The sequence below is a fragment of the Prionailurus bengalensis genome, chromosome X (genome assembly GCF_016509475.1).
Source record: "Prionailurus bengalensis isolate Pbe53 chromosome X, Fcat_Pben_1.1_paternal_pri, whole genome shotgun sequence".
In the NCBI taxonomy this organism is placed as follows: Eukaryota; Metazoa; Chordata; class Mammalia; order Carnivora; family Felidae; genus Prionailurus; species Prionailurus bengalensis.
In genome coordinates, this window is record NC_057361.1 from 11,875,001 (window position 1) to 11,897,672 (window position 22,672).

The following is a 22,672-nucleotide window of genomic DNA, read 5'->3' on the forward strand; positions in this document are numbered from 1 at the left end:
CTCGGTCGGTTAAACGTCTGACTTCGGCCTAGGTCATGATCTCACCATTTGTGAGGTCGAGCCCCGCGTTGGGCTCGGTGCTGACAGCTCGGAGCCTCGAGCCTGCTTCCCGATTCTGTGCCTCCCTCTCTCCCTGCCCCTCCCCTGCTCATTCTCTGTCTCTCTCTGTCTCTCAAAAATAAATAAATGTTAAAAACGAAATTGCCATAGCCACACTAACCTTCAGCAACCATACCCTGATCAGTCAGCAGCCCTCAATGTCAAGGCAAGACCCTCTGCCAGCAAATAGATTATGACTGGCCTAGAGCTCAGATGATGGTTAGCAGCTTTTAGCAATAAAACATTTTGTAATTAAGGTATGTACCTTGGGGTGGGTTTTTTTTCTCTTATATATAATGCTATTTCACACTTAATACGCTACGCTGTAGTGTAAACACCACTTTTCTATGCCCTGGGAATCCAAAAAAATCACTTGACTCATTTTATTGTGATATTTGTGTTATTACAGGGCTCTAGAACCGAACCTGCAGTATCTCTAAGCTATGCCTGTATTCCATGCCTGGATGGACCACAGTGTATGTATCCATTTGCTTACTGGAGGACATCTTGATTGCTTCCAAGTTTTGGCAATTACAAGGAAAGCTGTTGCAAATAACTGGGTGCAGGTTTTTGCGTAGATATGTTGTCAACTTGTTTTCGGTAAGTGCCAAGGGGTGCAATTACTGACTCACGTGGTAAGAATATGTTTCGTTTTGTAGAAAACCAAGAAACTGTCTTCCAAAGACAGTTGCATTCCACCAGCAATGAATGGGAGCCCCTAATGCTCCCCATCTCCACCATCAGTTGGTGTTGTCGGTGTTCCCGATTTGGGCCATTCTAATAGGTGTGGAGTGATACCTCGCTGCTGTTGAAATTTGCATTTCCCTTATGATGTAGGATGCAGAGCAGGTTGTGGTTGAAATATATTTCCTCGTGGAGGGAGCATAGGGGTAGGGGGTAGAGGCAGGTCTTGATAAAGGGGCATAGGCCAGAATTGGAGAACTGTAATTGCCCTGGAAGAGGTTGGCTTTCTCTGGAGGCGATGACAAGTCCCTAAAAGGGATGACATGATCAGATTTGTTTCTTAGAAAAATCACTGTGGCTACATGCAGAGCATAGACCAACCAGTCAGAAGATAGAAATCAAGGGAAGAGATGATACAAGACATGGAAGGAGGGTTGGAATTAAATGGATGGAATAAATGGTTGGAATTAAATGGATTACAGAGCTTTTTGGGGGAGGGAAAGACAGGACTTAGACTGATGCCCTCTCTTCCGGCAAGCCCTCCCTGATAGCCCTTGCCCGCGGGACAGCAAGCCTCTGGGTACTGTGCTTCCCGGAACCCCATTTGTGCTTCTGCTGTCATTCCTCCAGCATCCAGCTTCATCCACCAGGGGGGAGTCAAGTGCAAAGAGGGAGGAGAGAGAGGCACAGAATGGAGGTCAGAATGCCTGGGTTTGTATTCCAACTCTACGACTCGTGGCTTCTGACATCTTAGGTAAATTGCTTAACTCTTCTGTCGAATCTCCATTCCCATATCTATGAAATGGGAACTGCTTAAAAGCTTGTATCATAAAGTTGGTTTGAGACACGAATAGGATAGTGCCATAAAAGTGGTGTAAAATAATAAACAATTGTGTCTTGCTATTATTGCCTCCACAACCCACACACACATGTGCACAAACACATTACACGGAAGACAACAGCTTGACATAAACAAAGATGGTATGAACTGACAGCCCAAGGCCTGACTTTGTACCTGGCTAGATCTATGAATATGGGCAGGTCAAGGTCGCCTTGAACCTTGATTAATAATAGCTAACATTGCCTACGTAGAATTTAAGCTAACGTTTTCTAAATAGAACAAGTTAGCTGTAACTGCTCTGCATGTTCGAACTGACTTAATCTACACACAACAACCGTACAAGGTAGGTACTGCCATGATTCTTTCCATTTTACAAATGAGGACACTGAGGCACAGAGACAGTAAGTAACGGCTCAAGGCTACACGGCTAATAAGGGCTAGAGCTGGGATTCAACCCCAGGCAGTCTGTTTCAAGAGCTCAACATCCTTTTTTAAAAAAAAAATCTTTGGGGCGCCTGGGTGGCGCAGTCGGTTAAGCGTCCGACTTCAGCCAGGTCACGATCTCTCGGTCCGTGAGTTCGAGCCCCGCGTCGGGCTCTGGGCTGATGGCTCGGAGCCTGGAGCCTGTTTCCGATTCTGTGTCTCCCTCTCTCTCTGCCCCTCCCCCGTTCATGCTCTGTCTCTCTCTGTCCCCAAAATAAATAAACGTTGAAAAAAAAAATTTTTTTTTAATCTTTTTTTTTTTAACGTTTTATTTATTTTTGAGACAGGGAGAGACAGAGCATGAACAGGGGAGGGTCAGAGAGAGGGAGACACAGAATCTGAAACAGGCTCCAGGCTCTGAGCCGTCAGCACAGAGCCCGACGCGGGGCTGGAACTCACGAACCGTGAGATCACGACCTGAGCCGAAGTCGGCCGCTTAACCGACCGAGCCACCCAGGCGCCCCAAGAGCTCAACATCCTTAACCACGATGGGCCTCTTCCAGCTGTATGAGATTCCACGGTGGCACCTTGCAGAGCTATTTGCACCTGGCTGTTTCACTCTTTTTGAAAGAATAGGTTATTTGCATTCTGCATTGTCATCTTTAGCTGTCTTCGAGAATTTGATGACATGTACATTTATCTCATTAATTTCTCTGGACTAATCTTCCCATCAGTATTTCAGGGCTAGACAAACTCTCCTAAGACACGCTATGTGTCATCCCTCCCTATTTCAAATTACTTGATGCTTGGTGACTTCAGCTATTTCTCTAGGGAGCCTTGTTCCACATTTCATATTCCAGTAATTCCTTAAATGAAACTCATTTCTAAAACCATCTTCTCAATTTCCTTTATCACTTGTTGCAGTCACAGTTTTATTTGGCCCTTCCTACGTGTTCTTAAACACAGTCACATGACCTCAGTCAGCAGCCCTTGATCCTGGTAATCCACAGCATTCCTGTTCTAATATCTAAAGGTAAATAGAAAAAGCAAACTTGACTTTAATGAATATTTCATTCAATGAATATCTATTTTTTCATGCTCTGGCACATGCACAAAAAAACATCGAATCACGAGACCTTTGCAAGCTCTTTAAAAAGTAGATATTGAGGGTGTCTGTCTGTCTGTCTCTCTCTCTCTCTCACACACACACACACATGAATGCACATTTAAAAAATTTGGGGGGGGGGGGCTCCTGGGTGGCTCAGTCAGTTGAGCGTCCAACTTCGTCTCAGGTCGTGATCTCACGGCTTGTGAGTTCGAGCCCCGCGTCGGGCTCTGTGCTAACAGCTCAGAGCCTGGAGCCTCTTCAGATTCTGTGTCTTTCTCTCTCTCTCTGCCCCTCCCCACTCACATGCTGTCTCTCTCTGTCTCTCAGAAATAAACATTAAATTTTTTTTTAATTTTTTTAAATGTTTATTTATTTTTGAGAGAGAGAAGGAGACAGCATGAGTGGGGGAGGGCAGAGAGAGAGGGAGACACAGAACCCAAAGCAGGCTCCAGGCTCCGAGCTGTCAGCCCAGAGCCCGACGCGGGGCTTGAACTCACAAACCGCGAGATCACGACCTGAGCCAAAGTCGGACACCTAACTCACGGAGCCTCCCAGGTGCCCCACACATGCACATTTAAAAAATTCTCTCCCTTTAAACAGAGACCAGCGAAAACTTTTCTAAAACTCAAATAAGCACCTTTGACATTTCACCCCTGTGCTCACTCACAGCTTCAGCCATGAGAAACCACAGGATGACACACGAAGAAGCCTTTTTGTCTTCAAAAACAGATAGTATCTAGCCCAGCAGTTTTCGACCTGGGGTGATTTGGCACCACAGGGATCATTTGCAATGCCTGGAGACATTTTATTTGTCACCACTGTGTGGGGGGGAGGGGGGTGGCTACTGGCATCTAACATCCAACAACGCACAGAACAAAGGATTATCTAGCCCAAAATGTCAACAGGGTTAAACTTGAGAAACTCTTAAAGCCTCTGTCAACATTTGATACAATTTATGCTTGCACAACTCAACGTCCTCAAAATGTGCCCTTGTAATAACTACGTAACATTTCAGCCCACGGACAACTTTGGAGCCACCAGAGGTCCCCTCATAAGTCCTTCATTCTGGAAATAAAAGCATGGACACATCATCAGGCTATAAAGTATAAAGACAAACCAGGCCCCAAAACTTAAGGAATCAGAAAAATCAACCATCCACAAGGCCATTTTGGGAATGCTTCTAAAAACTTTTTGTGTTTAAAAACAAATAAGGCAACTTTAAAAAGCAAGCCAAATTTCTTCTCTTGTGATTTCATTTCCTGTTCTCAGAATTTCAAGTTTCTAACGCTTAGTGTCATCTGATCTCACTTTTGTCTTGATTCCGTGTTCCTATGAAAGGCTATGTGATAACAGCCCTCTTGAGTTTCTAAATGGGAGAATCTAATGTTCTGACATATGACCTAGCCTCAAAGTGCACCTCCAGATGAGATCCAAATCTGAATCATTAGGGAGAGGCTACGCAGGAGAGGAGGGTTGTGTCTTTTTAGTTCTCATGCAGAAAAATTCTATTTCTTCTTATCGACCTCATTTCCATAATGAATCACCACTGGAAGGACATGGCAGCCTCTCAGTTACCCGTGGCCACAACCTTCTAAACCCAGCTTAATGGCCTTCCTTTGCTTGGCCCGGTGCCACCAAAGACTGTTGGCTCACGCCAAAATCAATCCTCTTGGCTGCTCTCTAATTTTCATTTAGTAAATTTAGAATATTATGAAGAGCCCTTCTAACCCCTCTCTGGGATAATGTCCAGGAGCCACTTTGCCCAAACAAAGTCATTGATTTTAATGGAACAAATGAGAGATGGGGAAATGCTAGGACTCATTTGTCCCCAATTCTATCTCGAATGATAATAACGACGCTGCAACCAAAGCAATCTTTTACAAAAGTAAATTAGATCACGTCACTCCCAGGTTAAACCTTTTCCATAGTTTTCCATTACTGTTAGGAGAAACTCTGAAATCTGTCGTGCAGCCTATAGAAGAAGACCATTCCCTAGGCCCTGCCTTTCTTGCCAGTCTCAACGCACTCCCTCTCCATCAAATTCTGTGCTCCCTTATTCTGGATCTCTTCAAGTCCTCTTCCCTCTTCCTGCAAAGCTCATGCTTCCCATGCCTGCCCCCTTGCTTTGCTTAGCCGATCCCTTCGCATGTTTCAGATCATGGCTTCAATTCGTTCCCTCAAAGAAGTCCTTTCTGCTTGAATTACGTCTGCTGAAAATTCCATTGGCCAAAGCAAATCCTATGCCAAGTTCGAAGCCAAAGGTGAGGATATACACTATGATGAGGCCAAGGCAAAGAGTAAGGATGTAGGGCAGAGGGAGGAATTGGGGCCATTTCTGTAATCACCGCCAACCTCTTCCAGGTGCATACAAGTGATGATCAGGCACCGCCTCACGATGGTTCGTGTGTACCAGTGCTCATCTGGACACAGTCAACTCATTTAGACAGCTGAAGAGTCGTCTGTTTCCAGTTCCTTGTCTGTACTTGTCCTCCACCTGAAGCCCTATTACACCTACGACACCTTAATCAGATCTGGTAGATTTCCCCTTTTCTCCACATACCTCCACAATGCATTCTTTCTTTGAAATTCCACTGAAATCCAATCTATTGAAGGAATTAAATACAGGAGACCAGGGGCAGGTCTGAAACACAGAGGCAGCCATGTACCTGAGAAAGACAGCCCTATTGGAGCCAATCCCGATATTCTCAACTGGTCGTAAGCAAAGCTGACAAAAGAAACAGAATGTACTAGGCTCAGACAAGGCCACCCCGTGAGCATGTCTGGCACGAGGCCAATCCGCAACCACAAAAATGATTAAACATTCCTCTCTTATGATCAACACGAGTGACTGCCGCTTCTTTACCAATGACCACTCAAGCCTTGCTTTAATCCTCCCGTCTTGTCTCCTAGATAAACATTATTAAAGTACCCAATCCTCAAATTGTCACAGCTCCTTGAAAACAGGCAAGCTAGAAGAGGCTCTGATTTCTTAAATCCTCCTTAAGGATTTCACCTAAGCCCTCTAAGGAGGCCTTCCCGGACCCCTCTTACTGAGATGTCCGTGGTTCTTCCAGGGAATGGTACTTCTTGTGGCAACAAGAACAATAAACCTGACATTGTTTGACTCTAGCTGTGTTCTTGGGGTGTTTGTTCGGTAAGCTTCAATACCTTTAGGTAACTCATTCCCATTCGAAGGGTTAAGTGCTCTGACATAGGCCTGGTTTGAAACACACTGAATTTCAAGCACTGCTCAAGAGCACAAAGAAGATTTAAATAATATCACCAAGTGAATTTAGGATTTACCCAGGCTGGGCAATGTGCTGAGACCAGACAGATGCAGGAAGCATTTGCTGATAACACACAATGTCCCTTTTCTGTAAGTTCTGAATAGAATAGTCATAATGTATTCAGAGGGACTGAATTTATTCTCCCATTAGTGCCTAGACTCCAACAAGATAAAGCGAGTTTCCATAGGCTAAAATGTGGATTTTTTTTCTCCCCACATTAGCTGCTTTTAAGACTCAAACCTGCGTCTAGTAAGCAAAATCAGTTCTTATGGGGGCCCAGAGACTCATTCTTTAGAGTTAGTGTGGCCCGAATTCCTGGTTCATTTACCTTCACATTTTTTCCAGTAAGTATTTTGTACTTTCTTACATGACACTGCTTTCATTTTCGGTCATTGAGGAGTGGAAATGAGCAGTAAATTCTCACTTCTGCCAATTTTCCAGATGCCATCAAAATCGTACACTATCATATTACCAGGAGACACATGCGCATTATTGTAGAAATGTCATTAATCACAGTATTATCAGTAATTGGTATATTTTCTCAAAATAAATTTTATTTGGGGAAAAAAACAGATGTGTATTCAGTATCAGCCTGAATACTTTACCAGATAAGAACTGTTAAATCCTATCGAAATATTTCCCCAGGTAGTCAACCAAAAGAGCTCTAGAAGCAACAACCTACTCTTCCAGCATATGCGAAGCTCTCCCGTTCGAGAAATGAAGATGACCGTTTTTTACTTCAATGAGGAAATGGGTAGGTGAGTCACTTTCAAATACTGACAGAGCTTTTATGGATGTTACCACAGAGGTCTGAGCTCCAGTTTTCTCACTTGGCTTTCCCTTCTTCATTTCTTAATTAAAAAGAAAATTGTGCAAATGTGGTAGACATTAGGGCCGTAGGCAAATTCACCTCTCTCTGGGCACAGGGTCTGTTTGTTATTTCCCTACCCGCTGGGACTCAGGGTGGCCATGAGACTCGCTTTGACCAATGAAATTCAAAACTGTGTTAATTTTTGAATGTGTGTTAATTCCTTCCAAGAGAAAGGCTTTAGATGGCCCCCGCGAGACCGCGTAAGATAGCCCCCGTGAGATAGCCCCCGTGAGACCACGTATCATCTCTTTCCTCTTGCCATGGTGACGAGTGAAGCTGTTTGTCATCCCAGGCATAACCTAAACCATGCCAGCAGATAGGCGTTTTTATTGTTAAAAAAGTAAGGCTTTTTTTCAAACAATATAAAGATATATAGAGCTTCACTTGCCAACACATTAGCCACTAGTCATACATGGCTATTTTGATGGGGGAAAAAAAAGAGTTAAATTAAAGATTCATTTCCTCAGTCACGCTACCCACATTTCAAGTGCTCAACAGTCACACGTCACTAGGGGCTACTGAATGGGACAGCACAGGTACAGAAAGTTCCGCTGGGCAGCGCTGAAGAGTTGGACAGCAAAGTACCCAAATCACTGCCCCCACACCCCTTCACCAACCCCTCCCTAAATGCCACCACTCCTTACGGATTGTCCTTCATTCTACCTTATATTACTTTTCCTATGGTTTCACATTATAAATATAAATACATCCACATACATACATAGACATAGCGCTTGGTGACCCGCCTTTTTAATTCAGCCAATAAAAGGTCCCGGAGATGGTTTTTTTCCTGCTGGATATTTCGGTGGTTTCTACAAGTAACCACTTCTTTTTGTGTGTGTGTGTAACCACTTCTTAGCATATTGATAGGGATCCTTCTAGCTCTTCGTCCGGGAATTGTTTTCTACCTTGACATAATATATAATATGTATTATACTGTGATTTCTTTTTCCAGTTAAGTAACAATAAGATCTGGAGTTTATTCCATTCGTTTATATTCTCCTAAACCTTTTCTAATAATTTTGTCATTTTGATTTTACGTTTAGCTCTCGAATCCAACTGACATTTAGTTCTTCGGAAATAAACAAATAATAGAAATAAAGATAGAAAAATGACAGTGGTGTGAATTAGGAATCTAAAATATTGGTTTTCCACATAGAGAGCAAATCATATCAATTTCGTTTTCCAACTACTCTATGATACTTAAAACTAACAGAAATGGATTCATAGAACAGAAAAGAGAATTCAGAAGCTGATGCATGTTTATTTGAAGTCCTGTGGCTTCATAGGGCACTTATAGTTGGTTTCTGATATGGCCAGTTATCCTCAATATTCTTTTTAAAAAACTCTCTTGGTTCCTTTCATTACATTTTCACTTTTATATGAATTTTAGGGTTGAATTGCCCCCCTTCCTTTTACCATTTCTTGTTGGACTTTTGAGTTGGAAAGCACATTCAGAAACATGGCATGACTACATTTTTCAGGTATTATTTAATATCCTTCAGTAAATAGTTCTTTTTTAATTTCTTCAGCTAAATCTTACAACTTGCATTAGATTTAGCCCTGGTTTTATTTATTTTTACTGTATTTGCTATTGTTGATATTGTGAAACTAACTTTTTAAAATGCCATTTTCAGAGAGGTGATTGGTAGTATAAGAAGGCTATTAATGTTTATATTTTTATTTTCAATTTCCTTAACTATATGAACATTATTCGTAGGTTTAATCATTTTTCAGAGAAACCTTTTAGATTTTTCAAAGCAGATAATCAGTATTATCTTCAGGCAAAGACACTTTTCTCTCTTCTTTCCAATATTTATGCCTTTTTTTTTTCAACGTTTATTTATTTTGGGGACAGAGAGATACAGAGCATGAACGGGGGAGGGGCAGAGAGAGAGGGAGACACAGAATCGGAAACAGGCTCCAGGCTCTGAGCCATCAGCCCAGAGCCCGACGCGGGGCTCGAACTCACGGACCGCGAGATCGTGACCTGGCTGAAGTCTGACGCTTAACCGACTGTGCCACCCAGGCGCCCCTATTTATGCCCTTTATATCTTTTCCCTGTGTTCCTGCTTTTGGACATTTTTTGAGGTACCTGAATGTTAAGATTATCTATTTACGTCCTCTTTATTTTTCTTGCTATCACACTCGTTAAAGGATAGACTGTTTGGGAGATCTTTTAAAAGAATCAGGTTTGTGGGGGCACCTGGGGGGCTCAGTCAGTTGAGCATCCAACTTCAGCTCAGGTCACGATCTCACAGTTTGTGGGTTCGAGGCCCTCATCGGGCTCTGTGCTGACAGCTCTGTGTCTCCCTGTGTCTCTATTCCTGCCCCCGCTCATGCTCTCTCTCTCTTAAAAATAAACATTAAAAAAATTTTTTTAATCAGGTTTGTGTTCTATTAACTCTATAATTTTTGGAAAAGTACCATTAACATCTGCTTTGCCTTTATATTTATTTTTCCAGGTTTTTCTGTTGTTCTTTTATTGGGTTTTAGATTTCACTGCTAATTTCATTTTCTCTGCTTCTCTAGGGAATGTATTTATAACTGCCTATTTTTCTTCGAGCACTTTTTTGGCTGTACTCCACATTTTTTTTTTCAATCATTAAATAGATACATTTTATTCAAAACCAGTATACCAAAGCTTAATTTCCATGATTTCAAAATCAAGTTGATTGTAGTGCAGATTGCTGTGGGCTTTGTCCCCTCCTATTTTCTGCTTTGGACCCATTTTTATATTTTGTACTTGTGGTTACAACGCCCGGGAAAAAAAGTTTCTGCAGATAGTCTTGTCTGACCACTCTGGACTGGTGAACTGTTAGTCTGGTGTAGGCATCTTCTCTTTTTTTAAAATGTTTTTTATTTTGAGAGAGAGAAAAAGAGGGTATGCAAGAGTGTGGGGGAGGGGCAGAAAGAGAGGGAGAGAGAAAATCCCAAGCAGGCTTCGCGCTGTCAGTACAAAGCCCCCCTCAGGGCTCGATCTCATGAACCGTGAGGTCATGACCTGAGCCGAAATCAAGAGCCAGAGGCTTAACCGACTGAGCCACCCAGGCGCCACCTTCTTCTCTTTGATGTCCTCGTGACTCCAGAGTCTGTCACCCATGGCACTTGCCCATGGCCACAATCTTGGAATGAAGTAAGTTGCATCCACAAATTCTCCCCATAGACAAGCTTCTCTACCAATGACAAGTTTTGTTCTGTTCTTGGGAACCATCAAAATCAAGAGGGTCCACATTATAGCAATGTCTACAATCTTGTCCATAACTAATCAAATCTAAGCACCAAGGAGGAGAAAAGATCACGGGGAAACCAGCTGCTGTGTTTTCACCCTGTTCCTCATGATACGTTTTATCTTTTCGTACTTGAACGATTGTGCCTGACCAAAGCTTCACACGATCATCAAAAACCTCTTGCCAGGCTATGGGTCCCTTGTTTATGGTTGACACAAAACCCAAAAGCTCTTGAATGCAGAAAGATTCTAGTCTTCTAAAGTCTTCGCCAAAGCCTTTCTGCTTCATGAAATAATTCGATTTTTGGATTGGATTCTCAACATTGAAATTCCACTTCATCACCTCCCAAGTGAATGAAGTGATCTGGAAACACTGTACTAACTTTGAAAAATTTTAGACAGGGAGCTCTAAACTGAATTCAGAATAGAGTTTATAGCTCTAAAGATCCCAGACTGCTTAGGTCTCCCCAAGAATGTGTATGTCCAGGGCTATAAAGCTCTGGTATGACTCGAATCCCTCACAACCAGCCATACTCGATCGCCATGGAGACATCATTTGGTGTATAAACACGAGACAAGGAATGTCTTCTTTGGTGCCTAACTCAGGGAAAGCAGCGTCTGATAAGGGAAAGGCTGGTCATCAACCACGTGCCAGTGCAGAACATTAAACTCATTAAAGGCTATGGCAGCCTTGTAGTACTCCCAAACTCTGATGGCCTGGAGGAAAACCACTGGTCCTTTCACAAGCAAAATACAAGAGTCATCCGAAGAGCCATTGGGGAAAACATCACACTCCGAGTCAAGGACAAGTGAGACTAGAAGTTGCTGTAACTCGACCGCAGTATTACGTTTAGCAGGGCGGCGACACCACTTGTAGAAGCCAAAAATATCGTCATGGTATCATCGAAACACTTCAACTTTTTGTTTTCATTCCAGTTAAACACAGTGTTATATTAGTTTCAGGTGTACGATATAGTGATTCAACACTTCCATACGTCACCTGGTGCTCATCAGGACAAGGGCATTCCTCAATCCCTTCTTGCAGGAGGGAGCGGGCCGGGCGGCAGTGGACGAGGGGCTGTGGCTGACGAAGTTCCAGGGGCAGAGGTGCAGCAGCTGTGGACACATCTGTGCCCAAGAGTGGCATAGGCCACAGAGCCTTGCCCGTGGGCAGAGACGGGGGTGGGGGCCAGTGCCACCAGCAGCGCTGGTTTTTTGTAGGACTCTCATGACCTTAATGAACCTTATAATTAAGAAGTAATTCAGGTTAGGGGCGCCTGGGTGGCTCAGTCAGTTAAGTGTCCGACTTCAGCTCAGATCATTGTCTCACAGTCCGTGGGTTCAAGCCCCATGTCGGGCTCTGTGCTGACAGCTTGGAGCCTGGAGCCTGCTTTGGACATGGATCTGTTGTCAATATGATCTCTCTTTCTCTTACTACTTTTGGCTTTCACTTTTACAAATATTAATAATTCTGCCCTTGTTTATCTCTTTCATTCTAGCATTTTATGATAGATCTTTTCTAACCTTTACTTTTTCGCCTGTTATTTCGCCTGAAGCCTACTTTTAAATTATTCAACCAATCTGTTTTTCCTTTTAAAAAAATTTTTTTTAACATTTATTTATTTTTGAGACAGAGAGAGACAGAGCATGAACAGGGGAGGGGCAGAGAGAGAGGGAGACACAGAATCGGAAAAAGGCTCCAGGCTCTGAGCCATCAGCACAGAGCCCGACATGGGGCTCGAACTCATGGACCGTGAGATGGTGACCTGAGCCGAAGTCGGCCACTTAGCCGACTGAGCCACCCAGGCGCCCCTGTTTTTCCTTTTTTTTTTTTTTTAAAAAAAGGTGTATTTAACCCATCTATATTTAATGCAACTGTTAATATCCTTGGGTTTATTCATGCCGTCTTATTTCATTTGTTCTACTTACCATGACTTGCCCTTATTTCTTCTTTTTCCTTCCTTGCCTACTGTTGTGCCGATACCTGTGCTTTGTTCCACTTAATTTTCTTCTAGTAATCGCGAAACAGCCATCATTTTTCTATTTTGCTACTTGCTGCTTTTAAATTTTTAGCAAATGCATACCTAACATTATAGTATTTTAGTTGCGACCAAAGGCAATGGGTATCTAAATCTTCCTCCCCAACAAAACGGAAATCTCACTTCCTTCTCTAACCCTTTCATTTCCCTTCTGACATCTAGGATTTGGATCCTGGGTTGTATCATTAGTGTTATTATTATCATTTGACTTTTGCATCTATAGTCATGTGCAGTGATCAGTAGCTACATCTCTCTCTTGGCATCCGTTTTTATTCTGGTGGCACTGTAACATTTTTTTTTTAATGTTGATTTTTGAGAGAGAGAGAGAGAGAGAGAGAGACAGAGCATGTGTGGGAGAGGGGCAGAGAGAGAGAGAGAGAGGGAGACACAGAATCCAAAGCAGGCTCCAGGCTCTGAGCTGTGAACACAGACCCCAACGTGGGGCTCAAGCTCACGAACCTGAGATCATGACCTGAGTCCGAAGTCAGAAGCTTAACTGACGGAGCCACCCAGGTGCTCCTGTAAGTAACATCTTTAGCACTTTCAAAGTGCCTCCGCAAGTCTCTGCATATCTAAAAAGTCTTAACTTCTCTTTTTTTAAGTTTACTTTTTAATTTATTTTGAGAGAAATAGAGAATCCCAAGCAGGCTCCGCACTGTCAGTGCAGAGCCCGAAGCGGGGCTCGATCTCACAAACCGTGACATCGTGACCTGAGCCGAAACCAAGAGTCTGACGCTTAACTGACTGAGCCACCCAGGCTCCCCAAAAGTCTTAATTTTGCTTGACACTTGAATGGTAGTTCGCCAGGTTATGGGATTCAAAATCTAAAATCATTTCCCTCAAGTTTGCCAAAATACGTGGCAAGAGGGAAGGTTAGAAGAAAACTAATGTTTATCTAGGGTGGGCCATCATAATAGTTTGCCATCATAATAACCCGAAAGTAGAGGTAGTCGTCTGCTTTTTTGACATCAGTGGAAACTCAAGCACAGAAAGGTTTTCTCGTGCGTGAGCGGCACAGCAAGTGAGCAAAAGGGATACTTTCAGCCCAGTGTTCTTGGACCTCAAAGCCCTACTCCCAGTCTAGACCGCTGCCTTCCCATAGAAACAGAAGGCAAGCCACATGCCTAATTTCAAATCTCCTAGTAGTCAGATTTTAAGAAGTAAACAGGTGGCATTCATCTTAATACTTTATTTAGCTCAATTTATCCAAAAAAAGCATGCTCATTTCGGTATGTCATCAGTGTTAAAAAATGATCGGGGAGATACTTGGCTTTCTTCCTACTGACTCGTTAGAGTCTCGTGTGTCTTTTACCCTTACGGCCCACCTCCGTTTGAAATGGCCACATTTCATGCCCTCCACGACGACACGGGGCTAAGGAGCCACTGTACTGGACGGTCCAGCTCTGTGCCATGCTGCTTTTGAAAGCAAACGCTTTCCAACACTGATTGAAAGCATCCTGTGTGGGTGATTTTTTCCATCCCAGTTTGAGATGAGGAAATCTGTCTCTCCCTGGAAATAATTTTACGGCTATTTTTTGCCGATTGCAGATACACCACTAATTCCCCCTCGGTGCTCATCCTCATTATGTAGCGTGGCCTCTCCTCGTGGTCTACACAGCCAAAAGTCAGAAGCGCCTTCTTAAAGCCAACCATTAATCCATTCAAAAGACAGATTAAACAGTTCCCCCCCCCCCATCTAATGCCCGCTGGGTGTATATTTCTATACCCGCCTGACTTCCTTTTTTAGGCAAATACCTGGCCCAGTTCAAACAGGCTCTTTATCACTCTTGGGACAGCACTGGGGCTGGGGCAAACATCCCATAGGTTTCCTTTAGTCAGCCCCCAAGAGTGTTATGAGAAGGAAATAACACACACACAGCAATTTATTTTAAATCTCTGAAGCATCCACCATTTCACATTCTCTTCCGCCAGAATTCCTACCAAAATCAATTTCCCAGGCCCCTCACACTGTCTCCCCAGAGCCTCATATAACTCTAGCAGTATCAACTTAGAAACTAGAGTTTTAAATAATAAAGGCTACCCTCCCTCAATGGAGACTATTACAGATTGACGGGCTGGGACAGTAGAGGTTGGATATCAGCATTTGGGGCCCAAATGGCAGCTTGACTTACACGACAGTCAGCAGAGAACAGCTGTTCCAGGCCCAACCAGAAACCCTTGGGATCAACATTTTGCAGCTCTGTCTTACTTTAGAGTTGTATGGTCTTGGGCAGGTCACTGAATCTCTCTACCCCTTACTTCCTTCATCTCCATAGGAGGACCATGATGTCTATTCCGTGGGTGGTTGGTAAGATGAACGGATATGATGTGTCAAAAGGTTCATTATAACTCCCCCAATAAGTGTCAGCGGAAAAATAGTTAAGAGTTAACATTTTATGTTTCCAGCTTTACTGAGGCATGACTGACAAGAGAAATCGTATATATCTAAAGAGTAAAATGAGATTATTTGAAATACATATACTTTGTGGAACGATTATCACAATCGAGTTAATGAACGCATTCATCACCTCACATAGTTACCGTGTGTGTGCGTGTGCCCGCGTGCTGAGAACACTTAGGATCTACTCTCTTAGCAACTTTCAAATACACAACATGGTATTAGTAACTAGAGTCACCATGCCGTATATTAGATCTCCAGGCTTATCCATCTTACAGCTGAAGGCTTGTACCCTTTGGCCAGCATGTGCCCATCCCCCCCTACCCCCAGACCCCCATGGCTAACATTCTACTCTCTAATTCTATTGAAATTGGTTTTTGTTTTTTTTTTTAAGATTCCACATACAAGAGATGACACAGTATTTGCCTTTCTCTACCTGGCTAATTTCACTTCTTGCTTACGATCAAATGCTGGCTTTGCCGCTTTGAGACCGTGGGCATGTTTCTTCCTTTGCCAAGACTCTGTTTCCTTGACTTTAACCTCATAGAGTCAAGGCCTTGGTCTCGCGAGGCTATTGTTGGACTTGAATAAGGCAACATATGAAAAGTTCTTTGCACAACATGAGCCACGCATTAAGAGTTTCAAATATTGGAGCTCTCATTATCATGGACTAATGTGATATTATAGTGACAATACTTCCACCATGATGTTTTAAGAAGTGAAGACTGGGGTGCCTGGGTGGCGCAGTCGGTTAAGCGTCTGACTTCAGCCAGGTCACGATCTCGCGGCCTGTGAGTTCGAGCCCCGCGTCGGGCTCTGGGCTGATGGCTCAGAGCCTGGAGCCTGTTTCCAATTCTGTGTCTCCCTCTCTCTCTGCCCCTCCCCCGTTCATGCTCTGTCTCTCTCTGTCCCAAAAATAAATAAACGTTGAAAAAAAAATTAAAAAAAAAAAAGAAGTGAAGACTAATTCTAAATGACATTCTTAGAAATGTCACCGGCATACCGCGAACTCTTGAAGATACCATATGAATAACCAACTGGTGACCTGCGGACAGGAAGGCATTTCACTTATTTCGAAAAGGGTTGATAAGGACACTGGGCAGAGGCCACAAGACTTTGAAGACAGCTTGTTAGGAAAGGTGTGTGGAGCACCATGCCCGCCTGCCTGGAGCAGCCTGCTGGGGTTGACGGTCCACCTGGCATCCCCGGTCCATGTTCCGCATCCTCACGTGCTGTCATTTGTCTCTGTCACTTCCAGTCTCCGAGTGGCATCTACTCACCTCACTCAAGGTGCACGCCACCCTGACCCCTCCGCCCCCGGTGTCGGCTTAACCCCTTTGCTCTCTGCCTGAGTCTGCTGGGCCATGAGCGCCATGAGCCTTGGGTGGATTCTCCTCCAGCCCCCCCCCCAATGAGAAAATGGTATTTATTTCAGCAAATCAAAGGTGGGCCCCTTATGACGTGTGCATCAGGAAAGCAGAGAGATCTTATCTCTTTGGCTTACCTGAAATTTGTGCCGCAAAGGAGCAAACACTAGAGACCCAACTGAGGGTTGCTGGAGGGGAGGTGGGGGAGGGGAGGGCCTAAATGGGTGACGGGCGTGGAGGATGAGCGCTGGGTGTCCCGTGTAAGAGATGAATCACTGGGCTCTACTCCTGAAGCCAATACGACCCTGTATGTTAACTAACTTGAATTTACATTTAAGACAATAAAAATGTTTAAAAAATGAGCAGATGCGGGCATGTGCCGACTGATTTCAATCTAGCTACACGGTGTTTCCTGTTTTCTGTTGCTCCCAGTGTCTCCCAGAAAGTCAGGGCCATCAGCCATGAAAATGCATCCGGCACAGGAGCAGCTTGTTAGAGGACAGCGACAGCAGGATGTACATAAAACGCCTGAAAAAAAGCAGGCCCCTCAAAGCAGAGGGCTTCCCCTGGGGAAAGTCGGGCTGGCAAGCTGAGGAACACACTCCATATGCCTCGTCTGCCACCATCAGCCGCAGCCACCTGTGACAAAATGTCCCCACCTTTCCAGGCGCCGCAGGGCGAGGCTCTCCCCAGCTGTGTGCTGCTCTTTTTCACGTCTCCCCGCTTGTAATCTCATTTTCACTCTCTCTTCTCCTGTTCCTTGTCGGTTTAATTATTCATTCGACAAACACCCCCTTAGCACTGTGAGAGACCATGTTCTCCCCAGTTCCCGAAATGGTCTTCCTGGTCTACCGGCACCCAGATCACGGAAGCTAACAATTAAAATGCATATTCGTGGGCTTTTTCCCAGCTCTGCTGAATGAAATCCTCCCATGTGCAAAGCTCAAGGACTCGAATTTGGGACAAGCCCTCCGAATAGTATTGCGATACATGGGGGAGTGTGGATGCCAGTCACATGGATTTCCCTTCTGTTCTACCTTTCTCCTATAGCAGGATCTCTCCAGCATCAGTCAAGTCTGCACAATGCCCGGTTCCCCACGCCATCGACTAGACAAGGGAACACTAGCTGCTTTAACACATCCATCCCCCAGAGTTTGTGGCTTAACACAGTAACACGTTCCTCCTCCCCAGCAGCACATTTCAACGCCAGGCAACCAGTCATGCAACTTCCCTCAAGGTGGTGATTCAGGGCTCAGACTCCTTCCATCTTGTGGCTGCATTATCTTCAAGGGGTAGCTCCCAAAATGCCCTCCACAAGGCGCCCCCCACATTCGAGCCATCCAGAAGAGGAGTATGGAGGACCGCGAGGGAGTTGGGTCCATTTCATGAGTTGGGGCTGGAGGTGGTATTTTCCACTTGCGTCTACATTCTGCTGGTCACCCGGGGTCACACAGCCACAACTAACCTCGAGGAACGTGGACAAGTGGTCTAACCATGTGCACAGAGAGCAGAAGATCTTGAAGAAAACTTATCAGTGTCTGTTTCATGCGGCTCATTAAAAAATGTTTTTCAGTATTGAGGTTCCTCCCCAAATTAAAAATAGAAAAAAAACTAAAAACAGAAATACTACGTGATGCAATAATTCCACTACTGGTTATCTACCCAAAGAAGACAAAGACACTAATTCAAAAAGATGTATTCACCCTGTGTTGATTGCAGCATTATTTATAATAGTCAAGATATAGAAGCAACCTAGTATTCGTTGATAGATAAGGAAAACACGGTGTGTGTGTGTGTGTGTGTGTGTGTGTGTGTGTATAAACATACAATGTAATATTATGTGTAGAATTGAAAAAAACAAATGAATAACCAAACAAAAAGCAGAATCAGACCTATAAGTACAGAGAACAGGCTGAAGGTTGCCAGAGGGGAGGAGGGAGGATACCGAGCAAAATGGGTGGAGGGCGGGGGGAGGTGCAGGCTTCCAGTTACGGAATGAGTAAGTCACAGGAGTGGAAGGTACAGCGGCAGGGAACAGAGTGAATGACATCATCGTCACAGCGTTGCACGGTGACAGATGGTAGCGACACTTGTGGTGAGCACAGCATAATGTATAGAGAAGTCGAATCACTGTCGTCCGCCTGAAACCCATGTAGCATTGTGTGTCAGCTCTACTCAAAGAAAAACAATTTGTTGAATGGTTTTTCGGCACCAGGGGAGAGTAGCTGCAAACTGGAACGAGCTATCCAGAGACTGGAGACCTTCCCTGGGACGGGCCACGACTGCTGATGCTGGCACGATCCTTGCCAAAGAACAGAAACGAATCAATCTAGTCGATCCGTTCTCTGCCTACACCAACCCTCTGCAGGCTTCTGGGGCCACGCTGGGCCCCAAAGGTGAGCTGCAGCCTTACTGGGAAACTGAGGGCCAGACATCTCAGATGTCCTCCAGATGGCTTGAAAAATTTACCAATGGGAAATCTGACCAGAGTTGATCCATATACTAAGACTATTCTTGTCAGGCAGGAGCATTCCAGGGAGGCCTGGTCACCCAAAGTATACAATCGAGAGTCCATTACACTGATAGGATCCCGAAGCAAATCCAAAGCCCAGACCCTTGAAAGCTGTGATAAAATGAACAGATAGAATAACGCAGAAAAGTCAGAAGTCATCATCCGAGCCCCTTCACTCTGAGGCTGTGAAAGGACCATCAGAAAAGCGAGACCTTGGTGCTCTGTGATTTAAAAAAAGAGCAAACCTCCGGCAGGTGACTCTCAATCATGAGATGGGCGGGTGGTAACAATGAGAAAGGCACCAGTGTGCTCCTGTTTGACATTACAAACTGGAGTGTTCTGGGAGGAATCTGTTTCTGTTGTCGTTGAACTCAAAAAGACGCTACAGCTCCATTTTGGCAAGAAACAGGGGGGAATGGTCTTTATTAAAACCCCAGCAGAGCCAAGAGTTCACTCAATGGCGGTGATGACAAGATCTGAGAAAAAGCACCAGGCGATAGTCATCAGGAATGAATGAGTGAGTGGAAAGAATGGGATGGGGAAGGAGGAAAAGCCAACATCCAGGTGCCTTACTGAAGTCACTGCTGTGTGGAATGGGGGCTCCATTCTGCTGGAGAGGCAGAAAAAAATGACCACCCTAAAGGTGGGGCGTCAGAGAATTTATACATTGGCTTCTTTCCCTCTTGGTGGGGGTACTTTCCTCATAGTTCTGGGCTATGCTTGTGCAAGGGCCTACTGAGCTCCCAAGATGTCAGAAGAGACCCTGAAGCAGAAGGCAGGAGAGGGAGGCGGGGCCTTGTAAGGGCAAGCCAAGTCTAGATTGGCAAGGAACGGTCCATCTCAGCTGCCTCTGAAATCAGAGGTCAGCCAAGTGGATGTGACACAGTTATTAGATGCGTCTTCCGAAAGAGGACCCTGAGCTTCACCCTGGTTTCTTCTTGAAAGAACGGCCATCTCTACTCCCTCACCTACCATTCGATTTCAACCTACCCCCGTTTCTTTTCAACCCACCATGATCAAATTTCAAACTCAGCGAAGCCGAGTTACTGTCTGATTATTGAACTGGTGGCTGCCAAACCAGATAGTCACTTCTCAGGACTTGTTTGGGGGTGTTGGTATTAAGGGGGCATCTACAGCTGTGGGATTGCATAAGGGTACCTTGGACTTTACCTTGTGCCTCGAGGACTTGTCTGTTTCCCAGAATCTCCAAATATGTTGCTAGAAAATGTCTTGGGCTTTCATCAGCAAAGGTCAGAGCAGGAATTGTTAGTAGGCAATAAACACCATAACGGTTGAATACAGGGGTCATGGATTCTGTGGCACGAAAGGGATCACGAGAGGTGATAAAGGACGGCCCGTCATTACCAGTTCGCCCTACTGCTCAGCCCGGTCTGAGTCACATCACCGTCTCCCACACCTGTGTGACAATGTGTTTCCTTCCCTCCTACCGTTTCCATTGTCCCGCCATGGCCCTTCTCTGCCATGGGGTTGGGCGGACCACCTCTATCTGTGACTGTAGGTCAGGGCTGGAATATTGGTTGGAAACCCATTTGTCACCCAGCTGCCCCACCATACGAGTTATGACTGCACACAAGTCCTTTATTTGGACAGGAGCTGAAAATAATATTCATTAGGAGAAGGACGACGTCTATCAGCATGCACACTATATCGCGGTTGACATGTGATAGATCAACGTTCATGGATAGAGGATCGATATTTCAGTACAAGATGAACTGAACAAAGCTCCAAGCGTGGGTCCTTCTCCGGCTGGTGCCAGAGCCTTCCACAGAACCCTCCCTGATCTTGGCTGCCCCTTTCTAGCCAAGAGAAACATGAAAGCAGGACAGAGATGAATGACTTCTGTGAGGCAGTCTGAAGTCCGAAGCAGAGTTATAGTTGGAAGATATGTCAGAACAGACAGAATGGTACCCCTTTTTCTTCTCTTCTCGACCTGGCCGCTTTGCTCCTCCTCCGAGACCCTCCTCTCTGTAAGCCTGACACTACCCCGAAGCTGTGCACACCTTCGTCTGCGCTCACATTCCGGGCCAGGGTTCTTCACTGCGGGTGGGGAGGTCTGTCCTGAACATTGGAGGACGTCCAGCAGCATCCCTGGCCCGTACCCGCTAGATGCCTGGAGCGTCCAGTTCTGATAGCAAAAATATCACCAGACACTCAAACGTCCCCTGGGAAGGGGCTAAGTACCCCCTCGCCAGGAAGTCAGTGAGCCCGTGAGGACCCCAGGAGATTCCACTGCATTGTGCAGGCTGGACAAAGTGCTTCTGGAGTCAACGGTGGACGTCAGCCCTGAACTTAGACGACTGTCAGACGTGGTTAGAGCCCAGACCGGTAGCTGAAAGCCAACCAAGGCGCGTCTTTCTCAGCAGCCGGGGCGTGGTTGAGCAGACCCCTTTTCTTTATTTAAGTAGAGCCTTCCGCCCAAAGCATTTCTGAATAGCCAAGCCCTGTAAACGGATTTCTGCTTACCTGACAGGGAAAAATCAGCAGAGGTGTGGGTTCCCCGCTGCGCTCACACATCTTAAGCTTTCATTTTACCGCAGCAATAACAAGCTGATGCCAGGTCACCCGTGACCCACTAATGGGGTGCGTTTTCATATTTATCTGCTTGCACATTGTCTGTGGCCTCTTTGGGAACGCTCCCTGATTGCTCTCCAATCACTTCCCGCCCCTTTCGAGAACATTAGGTATTAATTCAAGCTTGTCAAATCTTATATGATATATTCCATTCAGGAGCTAATACCTCATCAACCTTACCTGGCACGGAAAATTCAATTTCTCAAGGTACCAGCTGTTATCCTGGAGACCTCGCATATCTGTTTGGAACAGCTAATAGGAAATGTTCTTGCTGAGGGTTTTTGGTTTTTTGTTTTTTGCAGCTGGTAAAGTTCTCTGCATTGCATCTGAAGCGTACACCTCCGTGAATCCCCCCAAAATTAACAAAATGAATAAATTTATGGCCTAGAAACTTAAGTGCTTTTCTGTTATCACCCTAAATAGCAACAAATGAAATAAAACGCAATGCATACGTGCAAGGTACAGGGTTCTTCAAAAGACATATTTTTTTAATGTGAAGGTTGTTGATGCTTAGTTTCAAAAACAAAACAAAACGAAACAAAAAAAACCAAACCTAGACTGTGGAGTGCTATTGGATGCGATTGGAGGCACGTCTTGTTGAATAGCCAACCGACGTCGTTTCTGTGTTTTAGCGGTTACCCGTGTGGAAAAGCCAACCCATAGAGATACATTATCGCAAACGAAATTCAACTTCCATAGCTCATTTTATAAGGTCAAGATAATCTTCTCTCAAAGACATCAGAATTCTCCAGAGCTTGTTTTAAATAGTAACTCTAAGCTGTCATTAGCATTGCTGTTGTTGTTATTATTATTTATTTTGTCAGTAGTACTGTTGGGTGTTTTTCATTGAGGTATAATTGCCACGTAACATTAGTTTCAGGTGGACAACATAACGATGTATCCTCACCACATAGTTTCGATTTTTCTTCTTACAAGGAGAGCTCTTAAGATTTACTCTCTTAGCAACTTTCAAACTGACCCTCCTAGAGCTTTCTGACTTTAACTCTAGTTGTGAAAATATCCAGCTTCGTCATTTGATCTGGCAGGTTAACAACTAGAGCAATTTCAAAGACGGGAGGCACATAAAAGACACTTCAGATTGTTTGTAACAACTTATAATGGGATATAAAAATATCCGGGAGGTCCGCCCATGGCAGAGTTAACGAGGACTGCTAATACTACTCTGGGTGCCTGAATGCCTAATTGAAAGAAATGTTCCATT

The 22,672-nt window shown here is 44.6% G+C and overlaps 1 pseudogene; it reads right to left on the reverse strand.

Moving 5' to 3' along the window:
* Window positions 1–839: 839 nt before the first annotated feature.
* Window positions 840–14,234, reverse strand: LOC122477738 (annotated as a pseudogene).
* Between the last annotated feature and the right edge of the window lie 8,438 nt (window positions 14,235–22,672).